Raw genomic sequence first — 340 nt, forward strand, 5'->3', positions numbered from 1 at the left:
CCAGAAACGCCCGCCGGGAAACCCAAACGCATCTTCCCCGGCGAGGGTCGGGCTCCGCGGGGCCGGGGTCCCCTTCCTCCGCTCCCGCGCCCCTTCCCCGCCTCAAGTTTGCCTCCGCGAGTGGCGATTTCTATTAAATATCCTGGTAGGGGCGGAGATTGTTTTGCAAAGTCCGGGGTTTGCACCCAAAAATACACGCTGCTTTCCCCTCCCCCCCAAAAAAGAGAAACCCACAACACAACCCCCCCTCTTCCCCAAATATCAGCGCCGAGGTTGCTGCTGCTTTTCCCGCTGGTGCGTGCGGAGGAGCCGGGCGACCCCATTCAGTCCCATCTCGTTA

This window comes from Pterocles gutturalis, unplaced genomic scaffold (genome assembly GCF_000699245.1).
Source record: "Pterocles gutturalis isolate BGI_N339 unplaced genomic scaffold, ASM69924v1 scaffold3279, whole genome shotgun sequence".
In the NCBI taxonomy this organism is placed as follows: Eukaryota; Metazoa; Chordata; class Aves; order Pterocliformes; family Pteroclidae; genus Pterocles; species Pterocles gutturalis.